Genomic DNA, 26,877 nt, shown 5'->3' with positions numbered 1-26,877 from the left:
TGGTTTTGGAGGTATCAGTAGGGTAACATATACAGTATGGGTAGCATAAACACTTTGGTGGAACTAAGAACCACCAAAGATGGGAAATGAGAACATCAAGAACGTACATGTAGCATTTCCAGAAATTTCCTTTCATTTTGGTTTAATTTTTATAATAGAGACAGAGCGACTTCAGAAGTCCTGCATTCCCTCAGCTTCACTTACATTTAATGATGCTCAAACTCTCTGACATATCAGTCTGGGCATCAAAACCCAGACTAACTCTTGGATAGTTCTGAAATACAGACCTTAATAGTGTGAGTGGAACCACATTATAACCAGTAGAAGCTGGGAGCAGAAACAGGATCCACATTTCTTCCTCTTGCCTACATGATACTGGAATAAACAGATGAAAATTGTAATCAGCCATTTGGAAAGATGAAGTGTGAATAAAGAATAAAAGCCATAATCCATTTTTAGCATATGTTTACAAAGGTGCCTTAGAGTTATATTATATATCAGCATCTCCAATGTCCTCCTTCAAAACACTTAAATCAACTCAGCTCAGAGTGCCTTTGGGCATAAGAAAGAAAACAGAAGAGCTTGCAGGAAAGTGAAGCATTTCTGAAAGCAGATTTATTTTTCACAAGAGGGAATAAACCCAGAAACAGAAGGATATCATCTACCTCCCAAAGAGAAACAACACTGGAGGGAGAAAAGAGCTGCAAATGCTGTAAAACCAAACTTGGCGCATTTCTGGTAAAATTGTTCTCATGGAGAAGGGAAAATAATCATGGAGGAGATGATAGTAGTGTCTGAGGACATCCCCAGCTTGCATACCTGTGAAAAAATGAGGTCCTCCCTCCCAAAGATACTTCCATACCAGCAGCAGATCACTCAGCCATGTTACCATTGGTCTATCTTACAACTTCTTCAAGAGGACAAGGTTGGATCCATCAGCAAAACCATGTTTAAAGCAAGATATAAAGGCAGTTTGAAAGACTTGTAGCATTTCAAGTCACAAGAAGGCACACAAACACTCCGCAGATGCAAAATACCTTGTTGGGAACATGTCACGTGTTTATCAGCTGTTCCCATTTCCTTACAGTCTTTGACTCGATGGGCTCAGCAGCACACTGAAGTTCCAAGAGCTTGGAAAAATCACAGTGCTGAATTTCTGCTCTCTACAGATTATCTAAAGGCATTTGCTTGGCAGTATTTTCTTATGATAAAAGTATATGATAGCATTTAATCTCCAGAACCTCTTGTTGATGGAAGTCTCAGTTCTTTTCTACCTTCTATGTTTTGTACTGATTTAAGGGCAGTAAAAATTAAATTCAATACAAAGATTCTCATTAGTATCTGAAAATCTGCAGTGTTTCATCTAGCTCCTAAAGGCCTCATTACAGCAGGGAACTACCCCTGGCTTTAGGAGTCATGAGGAAACACCTGAGAAAACCTTTGCATGATGGTGAGAGGAATAGTTTGTGGGTCAGTTTGGTTTGTTTTTTTCAGAAGTGCCTATAAGAGTTAGGTAGCACAGAAGCTGACAAAAAACCATGGTTATTTGTATGCCTGAGCAGCTTGGTTGCTTCTGAAAATTCCCACCACTTACAAACACGCTAAGTGAGTGATTTTCAAAGGAGCTTGTGGATTTTACAGAGATGTATTCACTTACTGATACATTTAGTTTTCCCCCAAGTTGTTGAGCTCAGTGTGATTACTCATAAGTATAAAAAGTAAGCAAGTACATACACACTTGTAGGCTCATGGCTGAAACCAGCCTAGAACTGGGAGGCAGGCAGAACACAAATATTTTCCAAGGTCACTTTTTCATGTTAGCTGCATACTCTTGGAGAGGCTACAGAACATGTGTTATTATCTCCAGTGGGGCCTGGAAATAAATATAATGTTATTATTAGTTAACCTTTTAATGCATCTTTTGAGCTCTGAAGGAGCAGCATTGTGCCAAGCTTTATAAACTTGTTTCTTCAGCCTCCCTGACTCCCAATATGTAACATTTGGTTCATTATCCTAAAGTCTAATCCAGTTTCCAGATAACTCAGTGGTTTCAACATACCATAAAGACGCAACCAAAGCCTCTGCTATGCCTAGCTTTGAAAAAAATCACCAGTTAAAAAAGAATGTCCACTTGCAAAAATATCACCTTAAAATGTCTATTCTGCACATGCCACAGTAAGATCTCTCTTCTATTCTGTTTACTGAAACCTCACATAAAAAAATCACATAACCTTGCATCTACATGAACAATGGAAGAAAAAAAAAAAAAGAATTGAATTTGACAGGCCCTGCTAATAATGAAAATGTTTTTAAATGTGAGCTCTAGCTGTGTACCAATCACTGCCTGATCAGGGTTATGGTTTTCAAATTATATTGTGTCTTCTTTCACCTCCTAACTATTATGTGAAATAAAAAGAGAAGTGCTTAGGCAAATCCTTGATCTGTTCACATATATTTTTAATATTAATATGTCAGAGCAGTGGCAATAATGATATTAGGCAAATGACGGAATTCTCCCCCCAGCTGGACATGTTAATTGAGAAGCCAAATTTTAGAGGCAAAGTTCATGTCTGTGCAGATGGCAGGACAATGCTGGATGGCAGGCCTAGGTCAGTGTCAATCCCAAACCGTACTTTAATGGCTCACTTCTTTGCTTTTTCAACGTCAGCTGGTCCCTGTGGGGTGTATAAGTTGAGGAAGTCTGTCTGTCTCTGTTTTTTTTCTGCCCTTGACTCTGGCTCACTAATTTCATGCAGAGAAGATGCTCCTGTGTGTGATAATAAAAAAAAGAACTTGGAATCAGAAGATCAAATGAAAGAGAAGGTTTCAACGCTTCCTTAAGAGGTGATGTAGAGCTGCTTAAAACCAATACCATTCTCTTCCTCTCGGAGGACTTCATTCAAACTTGCTCACATCCAGGGGAACAAAATTCCCTATTAAAACCAGTCACCTGACATTTCCTTGCTGCATTTTAAAACAATAACAATAATTATTTATTTATAATTTTTTGAGGGAAGGGTTTCCTATGGTCTTTATTTGCATCTATAGCGAGACCACTTCATATTTTGGCCTGGCTGGTCTGAGTTTAAGACGCTTTATTGTGCTGCAAGTACATAAAGGTATTCTACCCTTTGTTAAAAAGCCCTGAATACTGCTCATATTTATGTAGCTATTATATTATCTACTTTAATATGATCTGTGAATCAAAAGCTGAATGTATAGACCTATATATTTAGAGAGATTTATAGCTATACAGCATCACAAAAAGACTTTAATAGCTTCAGTTTCCTAAGTGATATAATTATTTATTATCTCTAATTAAAATGCAGAGCTTGGCTTTCTGCATGAGACTAGATGAAAAGCCTTTTTAATGAAAAGAGCAACTATGAGCTCTAAATTTCTTTATGGAAGAGATAACTTATGTAATCACTGGTAACCTTTTTCAAGAATATTATCTCACTATTTATAAAACAATACCTTCTTTACTTTATAAATTCCCATTTACATATGAAAAAGAGCTTTATTTATTGATGCCTTTGACTGATGTGCATTCTTCTTTCAGGAATACCCTCTTTTTTTTTTTCATCTTACATATGCCAGAGCACTTTCTTTGCCTTTGACGTTACCTGAAATGATATTTTAAAATAATTCTTTCCTTGAATAATCAATAAACACAACTTAGTTCATTCATCAAATAAAATCACATTATATTTCCTTGCTCTATAATGCTACATTTAAAATGTTTTCTAAGCTTACAGTCAAAAGAATGCAAATTTTAACCACTAGGAGCAGCTATGAACAAAGGGAAAAACAAATTTGTTTTCTTATGTTATTGTAAAAAAACCTTTATTTAACACCATCCCCAACATACATACACACACCAAAAGGTATTATTATTTAACTGCTTGGTGAATCAGTAGGATATAAGCAGCCAAGAATTGAAACTGCATGGCAGTAAAGTTTCTCCACATCTATATTAAAAATGAGTCATGATCTCATATATTGTCATAACTTAATTGATATTTATATTGTTAAATTACCCCTTATTTCTAAACAAGGAGAGGTTGCCACCAATTATGAAAAAAATGCTATAATATGCTAAAGCTTTATATAATTACATTTTCTTCATATTTGTATGACTTCCAACATGACTATGACCCAAACTTGATCCATCTTTAGCACTTTTAACATCATTTTCTGCTAAACACACAACAAAAAATGTGAACTTGTATTATATTAATAAAATATTAATGTATCACAGTATAGATTGATGTGATCCATACCTTATGGATATTTCACAACTATACAAGGTTTGATTAAAAGCTCACTGTAGTCAAAGGTAAGACTTGCACTGATTCTAATGGGCTTTCAATCAAGGTCTTGGCTATCTGTATTTTTTCATGAAACAGAAAAATTCATTATCTTTGGAAATGCCTGGTATGACTCAGGGCAGCAAATGAGTTCAGTGATGATGCATTTGTGTAAATCTGGGCAAAAATTGACCTTTTATATTGACAGATAGGAAAAGAGGTAGGAAATGCATTTAACTGAACATCTCTGTTGTGTTGTAGTCACCTAGACTTGTGTTTCACTAATTAATGGCTGTGTAAAGCGAGAGCATTCAAATAGACATCATTTTAAAATCCATTTACTGTTTACAGTCTTTGCTTTGTAACTTTTATTGTTATTGATTATCTTTTAACTTACCTCCTCTCTCAAACCAATACCTCACCATGTCATTCCGTCTCTTAATTCAGAAAAGAAGCCACCAACTTTGCATAAGGATGTAGTGTACCAGCCAATGCAGATTCCGTGCAGTACTCTCCCAGTTGTCCAAGTAACATTTTTCTAGACCGCCAGTAAAGATTTTGGAAGCTTTTTCTGAGTGCAAAAACCTCTATACAGGGTTTTGAAGTATATAAATGCACATAGCTGATGACATTATCTAGCCAGCTGAACCAGGTTTAAGTTTACAAGTAATCAAGTCAGGGAATGGAAAATAATAATCTATGTAAATCAGTTTAAACTTGGAAATTCCATCTGAACAATATTGTACATGGGAAACAGTGTGTATTGATCAAATAAACATTTAATATTGTTTTACAGCCATCAGATGGGAACACAGTTTATATTAAGTTGCCCTTAATTTCATTCACAACATTGTTAGCTAGACTTTATTCTACTAATGAAAATATAACTATATCTTCAGGAAGGACAGCCAATATCCTGGAAAAGAGATCAAAAGAGCACAGAGCAATGTTAAAAGAACCATTCAAGTGAACAGAAAATAAATACCATTTAATTGATATTGTTACAATATTGCTACCATTTAATTTTGAAAGCATTATTTATATCAGGGATATTTTCATCTTCATATTGTAAAAAGCGTGTAAGTGCACATTCAAAATTAACAGAGTGGAATTTTTCTGTATTCATTTTATATACATGAGAAAATATAGACCTGACACAACTGCACATAAGTCAGCAAAATGAAAGATAAACTCCAATGGACTGCAGATTGGTACTAACACTGGCTTTTAAAGTTGGTAACACATAATTGATTCATGTATTTGGAGATGTACGTATTCAGTGTTTTTTGTCATGTGGCATGCACTAACTTCAAGCAGTGGCACCTCAGCTGTTCTTAATATTATAGCCAAACCTCATCCAATTTATCTAATTACCCTCTCTTATTAGCAGCAGTGAGGTTGAAAGCTATTCCTTATAACAATAAACTATCTTCGTAATCCTTTTCAAAGGCTAGATTTAAAAGATAGATTTTGCATAGCACCATAACACTTACACTTGCCAGTGCCTCTCTTGCTGGTGTAGAATGCCTCCACAGACATACACATGAAGCTACTGCATGCACACATTGCTACTATCAGAGAAAATCAGCTATGAGAAAGCAAGCGTTCATAACTTTGTTCTAATAAATTAAAAATATCTACTTAGTAAACTATACTGATGTAGTCTGATATATTATATAACTCAGATTCTACTGTTTCTTGTAATTAAAGACTAAAAAAATCACAGAATCACATATGCTAGAGCAACTCAAGTTTGAGTAGCAGATGATGCAGATTTATAAAATCATTCAGCATGGACTGAAAAAAGACCAAGAAATGCACAAAATCTGGGGAAAATCAAACCACTTATTCCATGTGTAATTCAGATAAAATTACACAGGCTTAACATTTGAAATCATCAGAGATTTTTGCAGCCTTTATTTCTGTTACAGTTCCTCTTAGTAACTGTGTTGAACACTAATGCAGTACGTGCATTATTACAAATGGGAAATCCCTGGCATCAAAGGATTAATTTTAATCTTTGTCTTGCTTTAGTAAAAGGAAATAAATTTTACCTAGTCATTGTCCTAGTCAAGTCATATAAAGAAACTATATCTGCTGACGAGCCTTTATTATCACAGTCAAATAGATTAGCATTGATTTACTGTAGGTAAGAGCTGCTGAAGGGTCCGTTCTGTGTGTGCTCTTCAGCAGCATGATTATTTACTGTAAACCTACCCTCTGATTTTCTCCTTAGGCTGGTATTGCTATTATTAAAGCTAATTCACATGAAATTATGGTGGCTCTTCTGGTCTACAGTCCTTGGTCAGAGACCTAAGCAGGTGTTTGCTTAATAATTTGGTCAAAGATCAGTGAGTTAAAGGTTAGGCCATAAAGGGGAAGAATGGAGAGGTCAGAGCACTTGCAGGAGGGGTCTGAGACTTGATCTTCCAGAGTCTGGAATGGTCGAGCCTCAAGGTCAGCCATTAGTGATCTTGCTTTAACGGACTGTGAGATGTCAACAATAAATTCACCATGCCAGCACCTTTAACCCTATTAATACTTTGACTACTGGAAATAAAAGCAAGAATCCAGAAGGAACTAGTCCACGGAGAATTATTCACAAGGTGTCCATGAGATTAAGTTTATGTAGTAAAGCTTATAACTCTTAATAGAGCTTTCCAAGGAAAAGTAACACACGTTCTTCATTACTCCCTTTTACAGAAATTCATTGCATTCTATATCAAGATAGTAGATGAAGATATTTTACACTTAATGTCTAAATATATATATATTCATAGAACATAAGATTTTTCTCAGATAATATAAATAGAAATTAATGAAAACAGAAACAAAACTGAAAAATCACCTGTTCTCCAAAACTGTACTAGGTCAGGTGCACATAAAGTTTTATAATTGCCACCCATAATTAGACTGCACATACTGAGTAGTCATCTTCTTATCAGAAGCAAATGGCGTAGCGGCCATTTTCTTGTTCAAGACAGTAACTATGTTTTGATGGTTAGCTATTTTAGCAAGCAGAAGCATGTGACCACCAAATGCCAACTTGGAATAAATAATGTTTAGGAATTTCATCCTGGAAAGTGCCTCTCACCTTCCAGTGCCACTTCAACATGCAGTGTTGGCATTTCCTGACAAAGCGCTGAGTTGTAGAGATTCAAATAATCTTAATATTTAAGAACTCTTGCTTGTAGTTTCACATCAAAAATACACGAAACAGCTCAGTATTACCAAACACCACATCCTGCATCTCCAGAGCCTGGGAAACTCATCTTTTGCTGTGTCCACAATCTTCTATGAAAAGAATAAATTGATATTATTAATAGAAATTGTGCTATGGATGTGCATAGCCTTCTTCAGAACAAATATAGCTCCTCGCTATCTAAAGGAGATTAAAATCTAGATTAGAGCCAGAACAGTATGTAATTATTATTTTTGTAGAGAAGATGGAAAGGAATAGTTGATGGAGGGACTGCTCAGCCATTTGAGAAATCAAGGTATTTGGCCAATAAAAGAAGTAACATCACAGATGAGGTTAGGAAAATATTTCCAGCTGTTAGTTAGGATGTCCATGGGACAACGAGGCAAAAACAGTGAACTCCTTCCCCAGAGTTTCCAGGGACACCTGACAAGGGACTCTTTCCACTGCAGGATGAGGAGGATGTGAAGCTTACAGGGATCAAAGTATCGTGAAACAAAGAAAAAGGGTAGGAAGGGTGAGACTTAAAGGAATCATCCATTGAGGTAAATGAAGACATCACAGCAGAATAAAAAGAGATAACAACAGACAGTTGGGTGCAGAGTGCTAATTGGGAGTCTGAACTGAACCAGTGGCCCCAGCCCAGCATTAATGAAATATTCATAGACAGGCACACAGCACACTGTCAGGAAAGGACAGGTTGGTTTGCCTTTTAGTGAGGAGAATTTTACTATATCATTGTTTTGTTCGATTTATTTCCCTACACTTACAACTCCGAATCTGTGGTAAGGAAATAATACAATTGCTATAAAGTGTGTTTTATCCATGAAAATTCCAAACTGAGTAAGTTAGCTTTAAAAATTAATTACTTCATCCTTAAAGGCCAACTACACAGGAACTTGAGACGTCTGGAAACTTCACACAGACCTTTCTTTAACTTCTAGTCATGCTTTACTTGACTTCTAGCATACTTAGTTTCTGTATATTCCTATCTTATGAAACCTGCACAAAGATCTGAACAGAAAGAGTTTTTCGTGTGTGGGCAGGAGGGAGCATGGCGTTTCAAGAGGAAACTAGCTCTGCTATTGATAAAAATTCACAGATATTTCAAACTGAGAAACTAATCCTGTCAAATCTTGTAAGGTATAAAGTACCCACAATTCCCACAAAGATCAGCAGGTTCTGGGTTCCCCACCAGAGCCCCTCAGAACTGAGCCCTTCATCCAGAATACTTGGCTTCAGTTCATATCACTTGAACTCACATTGTTCAGTTGGGCTTAAATCTTCACATTAACTGTTTGCTCAATTGCACTGCATACCGTGCGTGCTGCTGTGTGCACCTGTTTGTTTTGATAGCAAGCACAATAGGATATTTTGTGGGTTGAAATCATCCACTGTAACAAAACAGTCTTTTTTTAATTAAAAACAATTCTGGAAATGAAAACACAATAAGAATATGTACAAAAAAAAAAATCCGTTTATAAAGATTGAAACATAAAATGTGTCAAAATATTTTTGGAACCTCAAAAGTATTTTGGTGACACAAAGTCAGTTTTCAGAAAGAAGTTCTGTTTTTAATGGGCATAAGCTTCTGTCTTTTAAATACTCTCTAAAGGATATTCTAAGTAAATCTGTAAAGAATTCCATTTAAAAAATGAAGAGCAAGTATTTATTAAAGAGTGCTGTATACTTATTTTGCTTTATGTACTGCTTGCTAATTAGGAATACACAGTTAAAAAAGCTGATATCAGATTTCCAGTCTACTTAATCAGTACAGGTAGATATCCATTCACAAACAGCCATATCCCAGAATACTTTTGCATGTTTAACTTTCATTAATTCAATACAATTAATTTCATTAATTATAAGAGGAACATCAAAAAAGCTTATGTTTTAAGACAAGGACTGCCCATGTTCATCTTTAAGATTATGTCTTGTACTTCAGGGGCTCCTCCCATACCATCTGTGAGTAAACAGTACTATGAGCCCCTAGTCCTGTAGAGAATTCTACAATATACAAGGTGAAAATACAAAGTACTGTAAGCTAATGATAATCAGAAATACTTTCTTGATATTGTTGCATATAGAGAGCTCTTGAAATGGAAAACACTTTTACAGCATTATCTTTTTCCCTCTAGATTACAGGACAGACAAGCACAGTAAGCTCAGAAATCTTTAAAACAACACAGGGAAAAGTTTCTAATTCTCTTAATGGTCACCACTGAGGCAAAATTAATCCAAGCTTGGAAAAGGACAGCAGAAGATCTTTAACAGTGCAGGACAGCCACAGAGAGATATCAATAGCAGCTGTGTTATCAATAGTTAGGTAAATTCCAGCTTTGCAGGACAGAACTGTTGGTACAAAGGGAATGTGGATTAGCCTTAAACCAGGAGAGATGTTGTTCCATGGATTTGTTGTTTCCTTCGAATAAAGAATACTGATATTGTCTTCCAGAAATCAGTTCACTGCCCAGCACAAAAGCTTTGCCCTTTCGCCTCCTGCGCATGCAGAGAGAGGAGATGCTAACGTGGTAAAATTCAGTCCTGGGCAAGAGGCCAGAACATGGCCTATGTACTATTAAGCCTTCGAAATAGCGTTTAAGTGGGACTTAAGTGGTGCATGAGCCTTTTGTTGGCTTTCTGCCCAGAAGTGAACTTTACCCACAGAGAATATTACGTGTTGTCCATGCATTGTCTACCATACATGGGTGCAATGTAATTCTCCTTTATCACTCTGACAAAACTTCCAGCATTGCTTAACCTAAATTGTTCAGAGTAAACTATGCCTGCTGCATGCAATACAACCATGCAGAGCATTGCTAACACAGGAGAAAGTATCTCTTCATGGTGAAGGAAGTTTAATTTTCTCAGGACTGATATGCTAACAGGGTGAACTGTATGAGCCTCTGTAATTGGAAAGATGTGGTTTCTGGCATTTATTTCAACGAAGTAGTGTATAGATTTTCTACAAGACATTATTTTCTGTCTACAATATATTATTTTTATTTTCACTTAAAACATACCAAGAATCTCCCTACTGGTATCCTCATGTGCTTTTCCTCACATTTAAACATAGCTGGAAGTATTCCCACATATTTTATGCACATGATAGCCTTTCAGATTCAATAGAATTGCAAGGTAAATCAATTAAAACATAGCGTATGTCTTTACACGAGTGAGTGCCAAAGTTCTATTTGCACTGCTGAAGTGTGGGTTTTTCCCCTTTATAATTTTGTTTCTATGGGTTTTGTTTTAGCATTATGGCTGTCTCTTTCCTGATTGTCTCATTTTCCCTTGAGAGTTGTTTAATAGGTTACTAAGAGGGTTAGAAAAGACAAGAAGCAAAAGTTTAATTACTTGCAAAAATATGCACAATACAAGAGAAATGCACACATTCAGGACATTTCATAGCCTGATACTGTCTTTGCTGGAAAACAGTTGACAGAGAGGGAAGCAAAACTGGGAACAAAAACCTCAGATGTCCTGGAAGAAATAATAAATCATAATTTAGTATTGTAAATTCTACTGGCAGCTCTTAAAAGTGACCACAAGTAGTCTCTCTGATATATAGTGAAGAGATCCAGAGCTGCTGACAGGTTTGTATATACCAGGCTGATTAACACTTTATATTACATTGACAATTATTAGGGCTTTAAATTTGAGTTCTTACATTGCTCTTACTTCGAAGAAACCAGCTGTATTTTTTTTTTTCTGGTACTTTCTGTAAACGACATGTAGAACCTGATGATTATCATTCATTTTTATATAGTTAGCAGATGGCTTCTGGCAGCAATTCTTTAAAAGTTTCTTCATTTATAAAATATGAAGTGGCCGACCTAAGTTAAACCAATTAGTGACTTTCCTTTATCATTTTTCCAGGTGCTTTCTTCATTATGAGATATCAATCAACTACAGGGCAGTAAACATGCTAGTTCTGGTATTTATGGAATGCTCAGATCATCAATTGAAGTACACGTAGTTCAAATCTAAGATATTAGAGTTCAAAAATCCATTAAGATCAGTATCAGATGAGTTGTTACACTACTCGTACTGGAATGTGTTGCAGAGAACCAGCATGTGACACCTTGGAAGTGAAAGAAATATTTCCTGTTACTACAATACTCAAAACCTCAAAACAAACAGATTGCATAAGCCAGATTGCATTCATTGGACTCATTTTTAAGTAATAACCATTACATTAACAACGTTCATATTCGTTTCTTCAGCTACTTCGGATCTCCAGGTCCATAAGGTAGAGAAAATGCTTCAGGGTGAAAGTGTTCTTATGTAATACAACTGAAAAACTATTCAGCTGTTTGTTAAAAATGGACAAACATTTCAGCTTGTTTCTACAAGTAGGATCTTTCATGATCAATTTTAGTTTCAAAAAACAGACATGTTACTTGAAATTACATGCATGACAAACTTTTACCCACTCAAACCTGGTACCAGTATGTCTCTATAAGTATCACATGCCTCTCTATAGGCTGAAAATCTCAAGTACCTTTCCAATCACACTGGAGTTGGAAAGTGGTTGTTGGATTTTATATCAAGTAGAAAAGCAAATAACCTGTGCTTCTAGGTATATTTTTGGAATTGAGGAATATTAGAAAAGAACAAAATTGCAATTCTGTAAGCATATAAGGTCAGGTAAAGCTTCTACTCAAATGAGTGGCCTCCTGACAGGATCAGACCAACTACTCACGAGAAATAAGTTTTTGTTTTGGAAAAAGGCAGGTTAAAATGATAAATGTCAAATTGCAGCGGGTCTTTTGAAAAAGTCATCTCTCCTGACATTTCACCCTCATCCCTTGCTCTCCTCTCCACAGATGGCAACAAGGTGCACAGTAAAAGAAATTAAGATGATATTGTGTAGACAGGAGCAAGGAGACTAGTTTTCATCTCTGCAGACAACAGAAATGACATCACGTCTCCTCAAACTGACACATTAATAAATTTAGTATCACCTGAACTTTTCTGGAAAAGAGAACCTTTTACACCAGCAAGTTATCTGGTGTCAGTAATAATAGGAATCTGTATCATATTCCGTACCATATATGATGGCAGAATTACCTTTTGGGCCCTAACAAGTTGACAGGGGTTCATTTTGCTTCCTCTTTTAATGACATCTTCTTTGCAGGTGAACTGCAGATGTAATGACTTCCTCTTTTGCTACTGAATACTCCCGAAATGTCATCATGACCCAAGACATCTCAATCTAGCTTAATGCAAACGGGAAGCAAAGGGTTTTTAAAGGTGAAACTGATCTTGCTAATGAAGAAGTATCACTCTTTATTTGGACAGGGAGCACAAAGCTTGTTAGATCGAGCTAGGTGAATGTCACAGGTTAGAGTTCAAACATAACACAGAATTGTGACTAAAGATGTTGTCTCCTAGTTGTGTAGAGATACACAGTCAAAACAAAGTAATATAAGTCTAAATTAAGTATTTTGGAATGATTCAGCAAGGTATAAAATAAACATTTGTTGGAGAGGGTTGCATTTTGAGGACCTTAATATGAACAGTTCAAAAACATTTAAAAGGACAACAGTAAAAATGTAAGAATATGTTGAAAAAGAAAAGAAAAAGAAGAAACAAAGAAGAATAAACAGCCAGGAGAACACAAGGGATTTTAGCATATCCCAGTCATTGCTCTAAGCTGGAGATTCACACAAAAGTATCTGATTTGTACGTTGAGCTACAGCATTTCAGGTTGTAAAAATTCATTTGCCACTAAGTTCGAGTTTGAACAGACCACACATACATATATATTTTTAATGTACAAGAGAGCCAATTAAGAGCCTCAGTTAATACAAGGGCTTTTTTTCAGTATGAGCGAAAAGCAGCTTGCTCTTCAGACTTACATAAAGTTTCTTAAAATCATTGGATGTTCATGGAAAAAAAAATTACGCACAACTACCAAACACATTCAGGCACTTTTGTCACCTGAAAGGCGATCAGCTCTCCCTGATCATCACCATGTTTGTGGGAGATGGCAGCCCTCATGCTGAGAAGTAGCTGTGGAAGGCATTAACTTTCAAAGCCTTTGCTGACCTTACAGCACTGACAACAAAATTTAGCTGATCTCAATGCAGATTTTTTTTTTACATATTTAATTCATTTAATAACGCATTGTTTACAGACCAGGTCATGGTGACACTCTTCTATTTCAAACAACTCACTGTTTGCAGGGCTTCAGGATGTTTCAGATGGAGACATTGTATGAATGGGCCCAGATTGAGGCTAAGCAGAAATTGTTCAATGATTCACCAAAAGAAAATAAAAAACAAAAGCCTACTGGCTTCAAGTGCTTGTCTGATTCAGGGAACATTTTAAAAACACCACATGAGTATTTTAAGTGCCAAAACTAAGATGGAGATTTGAAAATAATTATATGGAGATATCTGAAACAATTCATCATTCATGCAATCTTCATATCTGCTTGAAAAAAAAAAATAATAATATAAGGTACATTTCAGCTGCTCTGATTTAAGTTTTTCAGCAGTTTTTCATAGAAGAAGCAGAAATGTGTTTGCAGTATATTTTGTTTCAGCAACACTGACTTATAAGAGCTTTCATTTATTCAGTATTGGTTTTTCCTAAGATTCTTAGTGGAATTCACTGATCTAAAATATAAAGCCAAATAGGAGGGCATCTATGAATGATAAAAGATGGCTATCTTTTAAAATTAACAATGTCGATGGCTAAAAATGATAAACTCAGTCCTTAGTTGAAATGCAAGATTTTACCAAAAGCAATAAAGTCAGTGTTAATATCAAAAATATAATTTCTTTGTGCATCAAATCTTAATATTAAAGGACTCAGATGAACAAAATGGAACAACTCAAGGTTGTGCTCCATAGCACTGGGTCAATTTTGCAAAAACTATTCAGCAGAATTCCCAAGAGGTCATCAGAAAGAAAAAAAAAAAAGAAAGAAAGAAAGAAAAAAGAGACAGATGTGAAAGAAGAGTGGTTTCAAGAACTGAACTTATTTATGGACTCCAGAAATCTGCTGGTTAGCTTCTCTATACCATCTAGATAAGAAATGGCTTAAAATATACCACAATTTCATACAAGCACTGTGGTTCCTTATTACGCATCTGGAAACAAAGAACAGCTTCTATGCAACAGTGAAAACTTCCAGGCCATATATCATGTAGTGGATTGATGGTAAGATTGTTTTATGGAGAAGAGCCTTTATTCATTCTAAATCAATGGATGCTATAGAATGGATGATAAACTTACATGTCGAACTCTAAAGTTGCTATTCAACTTGCTTGATGAAAGAAAAGATTGAATACAAGATTTGATTATCTAACATCCAATGCAATACGTAAAATGCATTACCTTTTTTTTCTTGCCTACAGGAGGCACAGAAATTGGCTAATGAGTTTAATCCACTTACTTTGAAAGAAAAAGAAAAATACTTGCAAATAAGCTTAAATGAATTTTAAATTTAAAAAAAGAAAAAGAAAAAAGAAAAAAGAGTCATGGCCTCTGTGTTATTTTAGGAAAAACAAGCAATTACACTTAGTTCTAACAGGTGGAATAATGACTTTTTCACCTGTCAACTGGCAGCTTAGAATTCCCACACATGTAGACCATTTCTGTTTCATCTTTTCTTTGAATTTCAGTTGCTTTGCTTTTCAATGCCTGTGCTTTGCTGGTGTCTCCTTTGTGTCTGAAACTCTCACACTGAGTTCCGCCTCTTTGGTGCTGGGCTTTCTTTTCACAGTGACATTTCAACATAAACAGTCAATATTCATTACCTCAAAGAAGACTTCCCTCCTATTGCTGACCAATTAAATACCAGCTGAGTTAGGCGGACAAAGGTAAAGAAGCTGTAGCACAGGACTGGCTTGGAGTATACTTCTTCCCTTAAATGGGGAAAGAATGTATTCAAAATAAAGAATTGACAATATCGGGAAAATCCAAAGCAGAGCAGAACAGTTTCTTAAGAAGTTATGCTCCTGCTCTTTATCTTGCAAGGTCTGTTCCTAGTGTTATTCAGCACATAGACAAGAATAGGAAAGATGCCTACATATCACAGGGACAAAGACAGATACCAGGTGTTCCTATACAGCCTCAATAACTTTGATAAAATAACAAGCACATAACAAAAATGTCCAATGTTGGATAACAGGAGAAAAGGCTTTCCCCTTCTTCCTTTTTTTCTTTTTTTTTTTTCTCTGAGATGGGAGTAGGATCCAAATGTATTTTGAATGCTGTTGCATTACATACAGTTCAGCAAAGGCTTCTTCCTTTTACACTAAGGAAGGTTCAAGAAAAATGCCCTCCTAAACAGATCATGAGCAAGGTGAAGATGTAACCAAGCCTACAGCTGATGAGAACAGCCTGCTGACAGCCTGGAGGCTGATGAACCTCCTTCTCTGCCACAGAGTGGGAGGGGAAGGGCACGGATATCATTTACCACCTCCAAAATGTAGGCACAACACTTAGGGGAAGGAATTGCTCTACGAATGGCAATGCAAATCAAGCATCAGTTTTACCTGGAATGTGGAAGAGCACTGAATCATAAAAACAATGAGAACAACTGAGAGACAATCTATACTGCACAGCAGCCTCAAGGCAGGATCAGATCCTGAACTACTCCTGACATTTTTGTCCAACCTCTTCTTGAAAACCTTCAGCAGCACAGCCTCTTTGTCCCAGTCCATGCCAGTGCTTAACTCTGCTTACAGGCTACTAAGTTCTTCTAATTGCCTAAAGCAGACCCTTTTTGTTCTGATTTAAGACTACATAAGCCCAAATCTACACATACATCAATAGAATCCAAGGAGAAGTCCAATGGTGTTTTAGTCCATTCATGTTTTTCATAGTTTAAGTACAAAAGGTAGATTTTAAGTGTTGAGAATTCTCAGATAATTAAAAAAAAAATAAAGCAATAATTTATAATCTGAAAAAATGCAGGAACTTATTTGTCTTAAGAAAGGTATTAGTAGAATAAGCAAGCAAAGAAAATGAAACAGTTTGGAACATGAGGGTATGCAGATCAGACACCAGCGTGATGTGAACAAGTCTGAAATCAAAAGACTCAGTGATTGCTCAGTGCAAGATCAGGCTGAATTGTCACAGTTTGAAACAGCATGTTTAATGATCAGAAGTAGTTCTTATATTTTTACGTGAACTCATAAGGATTTTTTTTTCCTTCTTATGAAATAGAATTTTCTATAGCACAAAAGGGCCCAATCCCACAGCCTACCCTCAGTGGGAGGTTTGCTTAACCAAGAAACGCAGTGTCAGGCCTTCTCAGAGGATAAAAACAATACAAAGAATTGGTGTAGATGCTTTATGTAAAGGTAACAGCTTGAATCCCTGAAAGCATCCAAATGATTTTTACTTAAATGGATGTGACATTGCCAAGAAAGAAACTTTATCCTCATGAGAGATCTTTATTAGCCAGGGTACTTAACCCTAAAGATGAGGAGAATTTAATAATCACAGGGTTGTTTTCTCCCTCTTTCTTTCATTTGTGCAACCAGCAGCTAGAGGGCACAAAAGAATGCTTTTACCTTATGATCTATCATATAAAAGGGCCCTACTCACTGAATAAAGAAAAAATAAAAGTCCTGATATCATAGATTATAACACATTTTGTTTAGATTCTTAGTCTCAGTTCTGTTTCTCAAGAAGCAGTAGCAACTCAGAGAGTCAATTGCATGACAGTGCAGGAAACTAAATATCTTTATTCCACTAAGAATGTGTATTTAAATCCCAGAACACACCAGGTATTTCACATCACATACACTCTCTGTGCGAACGGTCATCATTACTTGCCTTAACTGTTTTGCAGAGCTCTTTGTTTAAAACTAATATAAACACATATTTAACCTCCTTCATTCTTACATCTTAAATATTAATGCTGGCTGTGACTCTGCATTAATAACAGCTATTATTTTTGCATTAATAAGGAGCTTACAAGAATAAACATAGAAGTCATAGTGCAGTCTTCCTGTCAATTAAAAAGAGAGTCAGTTGTAGTTGCAGAGTACTTTATCTTATCATTTCACTCAGGACATTCCCAGGATCTGATCTGAACAGCTCCAGTGATAACAAACATGTAAGTACACAGAAAACCATCATGGCAAGAAAGTCAGAACGGAGGTTATCAGTGAATTGCCAATTTTGGAATCCCTCACTTTGGAAGGAGCATTATCACCATAAATGAGGTTATTGATGTGGACAGTGTGAGCACAGAGCTTGACATTTTTTCCACCAGAAATCCTAATAACCCCAGAAGAGGTCACATCTGTTGCTGCGCTATAAGATGGGGCGGACCTGAATAGCAACGTGTGTATTTGTATGTGTATAAGTACACACATGTAGTTAAAAAGTGAAGCAAAACAAAGACCCTTTCCCTTCACCCCTAATGAACTGCACCAACCCCTTAGGCAGAAATGACTTGGATCCGGATAGAGCACCATTTGCCAAATTGTAAATTGCCTACATTTATTTTGGGAGTGCACTAAACAGAGTGCTAATTGCCTTGTTTAGCACTTTCCCTTCTTTCATTTGCACTGGTGTAAAATCTTAGTAAATTAACTCAGGATTTTATTATGTAGGTAGCATTTGAACAACTGAATCAGTGAGAAAGCATCATCAAAGGACTGATAAAAGAGGAGTTGACTCTACCCAGAATGCCATTTATATGTCCCTTGAATTAAAAAGGATGAAATTAACTTTTAATCCTTTTGCTTTTCATATAGCTGATCTTAACATAACATGTATTACTCAGTCATTTTATTTGCATTTACTCATTTCAAAATGTTAATAACTGTGGTTGCAAGCTTACTGTATGGGAATGCGGAGTTGCTTGTATTTATATACATAAGTGTGTAGGATTCCTTAGTAATTTTTTTGAACTGCAGCCAAACACAGACTTGAGGCTTCTGTTTATTGTCAAAGAGAACACCCTGAAGAGCAATTCCCATCTAACTGTTCAGTGGGCTATGCAAAATTAGCTGGTGGTCTCATGCTTGTCCAGAGCACTAACGGTATCTTATTTTTACACAAAGTCCAAGGAGAAAATTGGAAAAAAAAAATAATCACCATATTCTCACCTCCATAATATTAATTTTTCCAACTGGGAAATAAGAAATGTCCTGTTTATTATGGAAACAAATGCAATGATATCACATATATATAAACTGGATGTTTCAGAACAAAGTCTTGCGTCAAAAAATTTTTGTTCACAATCCATTGGCAAGGGATTTCAGCATGGTAGCACCACTGATTGTGAACAGAAATTCATTTAAAGAAAAAGCATACAGAAGATCACTGAGTTAGCACTTTGTAGATCTGAGTTCTGTTCCGAACACACCTGCTGGAGAATTCCTACCTGTAGACAATGGATTTCAGCAGTGACGAAATCTGGGGTGTTCTACTTGCAGGACCTTAATATTCTTAAGTTCTGTGGGGTGTTCTACTTGCAGGACCTTAATATTCTTAAGTTCTGAGAAGCCAAAACTTCTGCCTTCATGTGCAGCCAAAAGCCTTATAATATAGAAAAGATAGAGAAAAACCTGTTTGTTGTTGTTGACAAACACTGTGCGTGCAAAAACAACTACACTTTACACATTTACCATTTCAGTTTGCAGTCCTTTTAAATCACATATTTCTATATATGAGAAGCATAGTATCATAAAAATATAATAATTTATTAATATTAGAATTAATTTGAGAAACTATTAAAAATCAGTAAAATATATTTTCTTAGGTTCTGATAGATTTTTTCAAAAGCTAATTTAATGGTTATTCTCCCCCTCAGCACTTCTGATCGTAATGGGAATAGGAAATACAAAGCAAATTAATATAAGAAGTCATCACATCCTGAATCCTTAGCACCCTAACAACCTTTGAGTAAATAACACATTATATGTTCATATGTACGTACCCAAACTTCTATCCCTTAAGGAATCTTACAAAACAGAAAAAAGGGATTGTTTTATAAAGGCAATTTTTTTACAATATTTTTTTTAGTTCATTTTCCAGAGCAGGATGGTTTGGGTGGGCTCCAGGTAAGTATCTGAACTATTGAATTCTTCTCCCAAGTGAACGGCCAAGGCATTTGAAATACCTCTATTATTATTTAACACCTGGCTGCACTGCTGTTCAGTGCGATGTGAATAAAATAAGTCATGACTTAGTGTGTGCTAGCAATGCTTTGCCAAAAGAACAAAAGTAGTACTTGGTAATGATTCTCTGTACGTGGGTTTATAATACAGGTCCAGAACTTACTCCTTATATTGCAAAGGTAAGGGAAGCCATGACGTGTTTCCACAGCAGCAAATGCAGCTACATTTCTGGGGACCACATCTTCTTGCTACAAGAGTTAATGAGTGGGAAAGGAGCAGGTTATAGATTTTTTTTTATCTGTGCAAAAAATATCATGATTAATTAGGATGTGATATCCCTGTTACTGCTACTTTTATTACATTACAGGTAATACGTAGCACTCATTCAAGCACAAGGACTCCATGATGTTCCATGCTATGAATATATGCACTGAAAATTTGGTCTCCACATCTGGAAATTTATAATCCGAAATGTTTTGAATTTAAAGTATTGAAGAACAGACAAAATGGTTAGCAGAAGAAAAGTAGCCACAGACCGCATACAGCTCAAGGCACTAAATACAGTCTTTCTTCAAAGTGTTGCATAAATCTAGCAAGATTAAGTTGGTTCTGTCAGTTCAGTGAAGAAGTTAACTACTGGACCCAAAGAGAAGGCAAGTATATAAACTAGAGAAGGAAGATCTGGGACGTGGGTTGAATAATTCTGAAAAAAATAGTGCTCTGGAGCTTAAGGAGAGGATTTATTTATTTATTTATTTATTTATTTAACTGCTCTCCAGGGTTTCACTGTTTGGCCTTGTAATGTCATGAATATGTTTTTAACAAATTAACCTAGCGCTGAAAAATAATTGGGACTAAACAGCTTCCAAGTGCTTTGTTCCTTACTATTTAGTCACAAGAAAAAAAAAAGAAAAAGAAAAGAAAAAATACACAAAGGGAAAATTGTCTACAAATATATACAAAGATTTTTTATGTTCTACTATAGGCCCTTATCTCAGGCAAAATGAATATGCTAAAGAATCTCCATTAAAAACGTTAAAGCATAATTGGCTACCCTTAATGTCCCAAACAAATGCTGCCCAGTTCCACTTTGTAACAAAAGACCATTAATAAAAATGTTATTTCAATACAAAATACAAAGAATATGTAGATCTACCAGTATAATGCCTTTACTACAATGAATTTTATTTCATGTTATCAATAGGATTTTCTCAAAGAACATCATAGTCTTCAAAAAGAAACAACCCAAGAAGGATGGTTACATTAACACTATAAAACCAACCTTGTCCAGATACCCTACAGGGATGAGTCTTCCTGTTCCCTGTTTGTTCAGTAAGTCAATTTGCTTTGGTAAGTGAATTTTGAGAAACAGTTGTAGAATTAGTGCTTCCTCCATTGCCATTCCAAAGCACATACTCTAGCCAGAGCATAAGAAGAAATTTTAGTTTAGGTTGTGCAGGAATTTGAGGTATTTCCTTTCATAAACAAGTTTTAGAAATAGAAGTTACATTTTATATTTACATCTTGCTTACAAGCACCTCTAGCAAACACCACAACGTACTTCTATTTCTTACATATACTCGGACAAGCTTATGCATACATATACAAAAAAGTATATAATGGAGTAGGATCTGCATTGTGTCAGAGTTTTAGATGGTGTTTCCCTGTGCTTGTGAAGGACACATGCTTAGTTTTGAAGTATCACTTATGTAGGAGTTTCTAATCAGACTTCTGTCTTCCATAATACAACAGCTTATAGAGGTTTTACATATGAACAGAATGACATTTTTGTCTTAATCTCACCTTCTTCATGCAGTTGTATTTAAACTTTTCAAGAAAAATCAATGTAATTTCTCCATACTTTTTTTGCTGTTGTTAGAATAGTTAAAATCTGATTAAGTCAGGGATGAACAATGAAGTGTTATGATGTAAAATCTTAAGAATCTAAGGCATAAGCACAACTGAGAACAAAACATACACTGAAAACAAAAATAAATACACCTACTACTGGTGGATCAACTTTTGACCATAAAGGATACAGGAGCAATCCAGCAAGAAATAATTGCGTAGGGGCTGACATGCTATTGGGATCTCTAAGGGACATTGTTTTCCCCTTTGTCACAGAGTTGCTAGTTGCCCCTGGATCAGCTTCATGCACATATTTTTACTTATCCAAAGCATTGTGGTATCTAGAAAAAAAAGTCGCATTTTTTATCTGTTACTAATATTGCCAATGTTGAATCAGCAGAGCTTTGAGATGACTCTGCCTGCACCTTTTCCTGCAAAGGAAGCACATAAAGAACACAGCTTTAGCTTTGCAAACTCCAGTTGTTCTTAAACCAGATATAAGAATAACTTTTTCAAATGAAAGAAACCTCAGAAAGATTAAGGAACACAAAAATGGAATGCAAAATTTAGTGCATTCTCTCCCTGCCTCCTGTGTCCTTATAAGGTGGGTCATATCCCCCCGGCTTGCTCTCAGATCAGCAACTCAGTGACTTTCTAAATTTTGACAAGTTCCACGCAGTCCCCTGGCTCCCTTGGAAGCCCCGTGCTCTCGCTGCCTGAGGCTTGTCTGCTCCTTGTCCCCTGGAGTATCTCGGCCTCAGCCCTTGTTGCAAACTCCCTTTTCCCCTGCCTCTTCTTCTGTGATCATGCTTGGTTGCTCTTGGGGAAGAAATCATCTCCCCGTATTCCAGAGGGCTGTCGCAGAGAACAGCAGTCAGAAGAAGTTAAGCATCTCCCCAAAGGAACCTCGTAGACTGTGAAGCACATCAGAAGCTACAAATTAAACAGATATAATACAGTATCTCTGTGCTATTATTATGTATTATATTATACCCCTGAAGAGGTACCATTTCAATTTTCATGCCTGCAGAAAAGCAGCTCTCCATAGCAGACCTGCTGGAGGATCCTGCTTTGACCTGAGTCTGAGGGATGCTCACGCACGACCTCCGAGAAGCCTGGCTGTGCCTCCCTGCTCTCATCAATGCAGATTCTGACACGTCGAGAGCAGCTATTAGATCGAGTCACCACACTGCCTTAGCACAATACTGCCTCTTTAAAGCAGGACGATTTTTCACTTACAAAGCGTTTCACTCAAGAAATGCAATACATTAATTGAAAGAACTGGTGAGAGCGCTTAGCGTTATTTGCCGTGCTTCACGTCTGTAAATGATAGCACAAATTTTAAATGATTTACTCAGTACTAGAAACAGATCAATGACAGAAAGCCAGTGGCATTCATAGCTACTTATAGCCATTTCTGATCCTCCTGCAGCAACCAGCATTCCCCCCAGGCAAACAGTGGCAGCATTTGATGTCAGACGCAAACGTCAGCAGCACCAATGAGAAACAGTTAACAGAGGTTTGATATTTCATTTCAGTTGGGAAGGGAAATTAAATCTGCAGTTTGTGACTCTTAGGAAATTAAGTCTCTATTAGGAAAGGGTTAAATACAGATTATGTAAATAGGGATATTGTTATTTGTCCCATATGTAGCACTGTGGAGTGAAAACCGCTTTCTCTCCTGCTTTTTTTTTTTTTTTTTTTTTTAGTTTTTCTTTTCCACAAATTGAGAGATTAACCTGGACTCAATTGAAATGGCAGCCCATATCATACCTTCCCTTGATCTCACAGCATGGCTAATAACAGCTGGGGCCTACCAAGCAGGCTTCTTTATTTTTCCTTTATTGTTCCAGGCCACACAACCGTGAACCTTCAGCATGTTATGTACTTAAGCATGGTCAGGTTGATGTCATTATTTTCTTATTGTTGCAGAGCTCCCTGGGTGTTTGCCCATATTCATAGAGAGGGGCTTGTGTGCTCTTTGTAGGTTAACCTTTTAAAAAGGAGATGCTCGACCACTTGCAAATGTAGCCCAGGGCTGTGACATTGCACTAGGCCGATTGGTACGCTTCAAAACACATATTAGCACCACTTGTGCTATTTCATCTCTCTTTTTAATTTTAGCCCAGTCTTGTAAGATAAATCTTATCTGTGCCACAAGTAAATGCTTGATAGAGCACATTTTTAAAGCCTTTAGAAAGAGAGAAAAAAAGTGTGGTTTGTCTGGGTCACTGTGTGCTTTGTCTAAGTATAGGCATAGCTATTTGTCAGTTTATCTGTCTGCTGTCCCTCTGTCTATCTCTCCAGTTTCCTTGCAGCAAACAAGCCATGAGCATTAGCACTGAATTGTGAGAGCTACAAGGAAAAAGTGCTTCTCTGCATGAACCATGGCCACATTTAGCTTTTACAATCCTATAAAAATTGGTCTACTTGCTATCAGTTCATCCTAGAAAGCAAGCTACTGCTCTCAATTGCCTCCAGCTTTGATGTAAGCACCCTACAATACTCCTATTTAAACTACAGTGGATGGAAGACACCTATAAAAATATTAATTATCTCCAGTTGACACCAGATGCAGTTAACATACTGTGTGCCAGCTCTGAAATACTAGAGTTTTTATTAGGAAAGCTAATGTTTATTGCAAGCATTAAAGTCTGAGTCATAAAAGGCTGAGCATAACAAAGATGTTTCAGGTATTATTCCTTTCACGTACCAAACACAAGTTTGCTAAATCCTGCTTGCAGGGTTAATTATTTTGGAAGTCATATTGCAAATAGAAGCTTTCGAAGAATTTGGCAAGATTTTATCCTGTACTCAGTGGGCCAAATGTAAATGAGCAAGATGAATCTCCACTGGTTTCAGTGAATGTTGGCCTTGTAACTTTTAAGTGAAGCAGATAAAAACAGCAGCACAGATTACAGGCTTAATGTCTGAATTACTTGAGTAGCATCAATTATGATAATGATAGCCCTGACACCAATGTATGCTTTGCTACCGTTTCCTTTGTAGACAGGTTGATCCTTTGCTTTTTTAAACCAAGGGGTCAGGAAGGTGAGCTGTACAGCTGGGCAGCGAGCAGCCTTATGTATCTGGGTCACTGTCAGTGCCCCAAAGGTGTATCTTAAGTTGCTTGTGTAATGGGAAGCGGAAGGCTGCCGAGCTCTTGTGCTCAAGGATTAGGTTTATGGTTACCACCAGACTGGGCACACAACTGTCCTGTCTGCAAAACCTGTGTCACACAGCTAGGAGATAAAACAAAATGATGCAGATACTATACAGGATGGAGACGGACTATTCTGGCTTTCACTTATAATGACAACTGCAAAACTTCCGTATGTCTTTACTGCATACAATCAGAATTATCCTCTTAAGGATTCTTTGAGGAATCGCACGGAAACGCAAGCAACAATTAGACTTAAATTTCTATTTGTTTTTTCCTTCATATCAGATTTCCAATTCCACAGCTTATCTCAGTATGCATGCACACAGCTAATCATAAGGATGGATTTCGCATGTTACTGTAAGGTATAACTGGTGGCATGAACCACAGCTATGTTGTCTTAACCTTCAGACTTGAGTTTGTTGAGCCAAAGAACCAGCCAATTGTATCTGTTCCCCAGACAGAGCTTAAATATGAACCACTCCTATCATGTGTCAAACCTCCCTGCACAACATGGCTTACTCCAGAGCAGAGTTAGGAGAATCAACATGAAGGAAGTTTGAGCAGTCAGGGAGCTTGAGCCTGATGGCAGCTCCAGGCCAAAGTGGAAGTGGAGACAGCCTTGTGTGCACATTGGTTGCTTCAGAACAGAACTTTCACCGTGCTTCACCCTTTCCAGCATCAGACTTAATTTTTATTGTAAAAAGTCCTTGATAGCCTACAAGACAATCAGGGTTTGTTTTTATCTCTGATTTTTTCTTTTAATCTTAGTAATACATTGAGATTTTCCTCTGATGTTTTGTGTCTTTGCAATTTCTACTTCGCAGAGCAAGCTAACAACATTCAAGCAAAATTATTTTCTCTTGAAACTAAAGCTAATGCTTCTTTCTATAATGATGAATTTTGAGTAACTGTTTCTTTCTATAAAATGTGTGTTAGTAAGTATATACAAATGTACTTTTATGTATACACATACATACATATATGCCTCATTGAAATGTTAGTGTGCAAAGCATACTCTTACTTCAACTTGGTTTAAGTAAATTTATAATCAAAATAATAAACAACTGAAAATTGAATAAGATCAAGATCTTCCCCATATGATTTTTGCAGTCTAGCTGTAGGGAATTACATGTGCTGGTTTTGAAGTACTGAAATGAACTATGAATTCATTATAACCTCATCAGTCTAATCCCTGATTACCTTAAGCAAGGTGATATTCCATGAATTGTTCTTTGTACACTTAAAGGACCAAAGTTACGTGAAGTTCAGTTATTAAAACCACTTTAATCTATTCCCAGATAAGCGTGGCTCAGTTATAAAGAACAGCATGTTGTATTAATGGAGGTTTTATTTTGACTGCAGCCCTTCACTGTGCTGCTACACCAAAGTCTAGCATTATGTTTTCTGGCATATTAAGTACATAAAAAATTACTTCAAGCTATAGAAATATCAGAAATATAGAAATATTCTATCTCAAATCTTTTCTCCTTATAAATGTTCTTATTCTTTGGTGGCCGAAAGAAAAAAAAAAAAAAAGATTTCTAATTTTACTGACAAATTTTCAGTGTCTCTTTTCAGACCTGCTAGTTTCATCAAAAACCAAGAAACAGAATGACATTGCCAGAAGATATTTCCTATGAACCACGGACTACCGTTTGTAAAATATGACTCAAACAGAATGTCCTTTCAGAAAGCAGTACTGTGTTTATGATTCCATAAGATCTTTACATATTTCAAATGATATTCAGAAATATGCTTATGGGGTTTTTTTTAAGATCTTATTTTCTTATCTGAACTCTTTTAACAAAGGTATTACGCTAAGTATAAAAGCTGTCCAATTTTTTTCCAACCTTTTGCTTCTCTCTAAACCACAGTCATTTTGTTAGACATTGAAAATGTCTTGATTTAGTTGTCTTGCTATTTTGGGCCTGTCCTGCCCCCTGCAGTGGTAATAAGGATGGGGCTTCCTGCTGGGTCCTGAAGAATACCATTTCACGGCCGCCACATAGCTGGCGGCTTTTATTTATGGAGCCAAGAAAATGAATGGGTATTAGTGTCCAAACATTTCAACATGCTCCTGTGGCCATGCACAAAAGGGACTGATTTGCAGCAAATTTCCACTTATTTTTCAAAAGTATTTACCTTGCAGAAGCTTGGCTGATCGCTATAATGGCATAGCAGAGGGGAAAAACGACCATTTCAGAACCCAATTTTTATATATGTTTCTGAACCTTAAAAGTGCTATACTTCTTGTGAATAA

The 26,877-nt window shown here is 36.4% G+C and overlaps 1 long non-coding RNA gene across 36 annotated transcripts in view; it reads right to left on the bottom strand.

The window, feature by feature from the left end:
* LOC109369660 (uncharacterized) overlaps nt 1-26,877 on the bottom strand; it is a 124,724-nt gene that overhangs the window by 6,572 nt on the left and 91,275 nt on the right. For 20 of the 36 annotated variants that reach the window (XR_014885851.1, XR_014885878.1, XR_014885852.1 and 17 more), the window contains 6 exons: nt 21,410-21,795; nt 20,889-21,023; nt 19,770-19,854; nt 18,871-19,025; nt 3,478-7,604; nt 288-2,767 (listed from right to left, as the gene is read on the bottom strand). This is a non-coding gene — a long non-coding RNA (uncharacterized LOC109369660). Of the gene's footprint in view, nt 1-287; nt 2,768-3,477; nt 7,605-18,870; nt 19,026-19,769; nt 19,855-20,888; nt 21,024-21,409; nt 21,796-26,877 lie in introns of those variants that run through there. The other 16 variants (XR_014885847.1, XR_014885850.1, XR_014885848.1 and 13 more) reach the window with 15 other exon arrangements.

The sequence above is a fragment of the Meleagris gallopavo genome, chromosome 12, assembly GCF_905368555.1.
Source record: "Meleagris gallopavo chromosome 12, MGAL_WU_HG_1.1, whole genome shotgun sequence".
In the NCBI taxonomy this organism is placed as follows: domain Eukaryota; kingdom Metazoa; phylum Chordata; class Aves; order Galliformes; family Phasianidae; genus Meleagris; species Meleagris gallopavo.
This window is presented reverse-complemented; position numbering and strand designations above follow the sequence as displayed.